We start from the raw sequence: 2,302 nt of genomic DNA, 5'->3' as shown, positions 1-2,302 counted from the left end.
ATATTTTTTTAGAAAACTCTCCTTCAAATGACACTATTCTGATTCCAGATAAAGGTCAAAATATAAAAAATAAAAACAGTACTCTGTGGTCTTCCTAGGTTTGGGCTTCCCACAGAAGATTCTGGTCTGGCCATAATTGCGTTATAGGTGGTATAGGAAGCCTATGGTTGAAACACTGAGAGTCCAGTTTTCACTTTGTGTGTGTGGGCAGGATTTCAGGGTTAGGGAAGGTGAAGAGCATTGCACACCATAATGGAGAAAGGGAGAGAGAAAGACAGACAGACAGACAGAGAGAGACACACACACACAGAGAAACAAAACCTCAAACAAAGGAAAAATGTGTCTGCCATAGTTGGGGAGTGGTGAACAGATGACACAAGGGATAAGAAGATATTGATTGCAGGAAATGTATACTGGTGGAGGAATGGTGTTAGAACATTGTATGACTGAAACAGGACCATAAAAGCTTTGTAACTGTATCTCATGGTGATTCAATAAAGAAGAAAAAAAGAAAAAAATTCAAAAGGAATAAAAAGAAGATTGTGTTTACTTATTATCTCCATCAAAGACCAAAGACTTGTTTTCTGAATGTCGAGGTGTGGGGGAGCGGCAGAATTCTCCACCAAGAAATATCTTCTTTAAAAGCTTTTCAGCTTCTTTGTTGCATATTCACTCCCCAGTCCACAGTCAGGCCCAAAATGGGCATAAACATTTAAAGGTAACCCATTATATAAGCTTCATATTATGTTAAAGAGTTCATAAGACTCTTGGCTTTATAATTTTTGTCTAATCCATCAGATATAGGGTAAATAATTTCTTCATCTCTATCTTATTTTGCTGTTTTTGAAGATGAGCAATTCTAATGCACCAAATAGATATCTACCATGCATGTTATTGTTGAAGAAGAGAGTTCAGTGACATGAACAGCACATATTGCTGGTTCCATTGAGGGGACTACCAAAATGGATATCTACTACTTCCAATCTATATTTAGAAAGGGCATCTATGATGAGCACTGCATTAGAAATCTGATTATACTACATATATGAGCATGTTTCCTCAGAAAATGACTATCCTCCATAATAAAATGTTTAGTATTTCTTCTTTGACCAAACAAATTGATCTCTTTGAGAATCTTTGCCGACCACAAGGCATTATGCTCTTGATGAAGAGAAGAGATTTCATTAAAAAAATGTACACACCCTTTAGAAAGCACAGGAGAATTTCTCCTTAGCCATACAAAAGAAACAAAAAGGGAGTGTTGTCAAAACATCCAAGACACTAGAGATAGTGTTTTGTTGCTTTAAGACATTGCAGTGAAAGATGATTATGAAGTAATTGCAAATAGTGTGGTATAAAATATTGGATGTTTGGGGTTTAATTTCTTAGTTTTTAAGTAATATCAAAATGAACACTGCATAAAAGTTTGGTATTCATCAGGGTGCTTTTTATAGTCTGAACAAAATGTAAGAAATTTCATTAGCATTTTTAAGCCATCAAGAGTTCTCTGCTATTAAAACATCTGCTGAGGTTAGAGAGAGTACAGCAGGTAGGGTGCTTTCCTTGCATGCAGCCTAAATGGGTTTGATCCCTGATATCACATATGATCCCCTCAGGACTGCCCAGAGTAAACATTCAGTGCAGGACGAGGAGTAAGCCCTGAGCTTTGTTGGGTATGTGGTTAAATAAGTAAATAAATAAATAAATAAATACTGCTGGGACAAGGCACCTGTTCTACATATTCTTCATAAAATACTAAATTCTAATGACATTTTAAATTTTACATTACCACCAACATTTGATTTGACTAAGAGATCAATTAGCAATCCTTTAGAATATAGAAACTTTGATACCAAATCAATATTAAGCAACCTCCTTTCTTTGATTAGTTGATAGTATATAATACTAGTTTCTTTGATTGATAAATGTTGTCTTCTACTCTAGATTTGTTTTCATCTTTTCTTTCCTGAAAATGTATGCATACAAGTGTTATTTTCTTAATGCACTTCTTCTGCCAGGGATTCCTCTACATAAATTACTTTTCAGGAAGTTTCTCCATTATTTTTTCATAGATATTTCCTAGCTCATGATTTATAATGACCATTTCTTCAAACAAGCATAAAAAATCCAGAGGTTTTCTTTTGCAGACCACAACACCCAAAAGGAGAGAGAGAACACAGGGGATTGCCCTGCCACAGAGACAGGGGGGATGGGGGGATGGGGGTGGGAGGGATATTATCCATGGTGGTGGAAAATGGGCACTGGTGGAGGGATGGGTATCTGATCATTATATAATTGAAAC

The 2,302-nt window shown here is 36.0% G+C and overlaps 1 pseudogene; it reads right to left on the bottom strand.

Annotated features, from left to right (window-relative positions):
- Positions 1-546: 546 nt before the first annotated feature.
- Positions 547-1,539, bottom strand: LOC130032593 (rab proteins geranylgeranyltransferase component A 2-like; annotated as a pseudogene).
- Positions 1,540-2,302: the final 763 nt, after the last annotated feature.

The sequence above is a fragment of the Sorex fumeus genome, unplaced genomic scaffold (assembly GCF_029834395.1).
Source record: "Sorex fumeus unplaced genomic scaffold, SorFum_2.1 ptg000050l, whole genome shotgun sequence".
Classification (NCBI taxonomy): Eukaryota; Metazoa; Chordata; class Mammalia; order Eulipotyphla; family Soricidae; genus Sorex; species Sorex fumeus.
The sequence above is the reverse complement of the archived record's forward strand: the minus strand, read 5'-3'. Positions and strand labels throughout refer to the sequence as shown.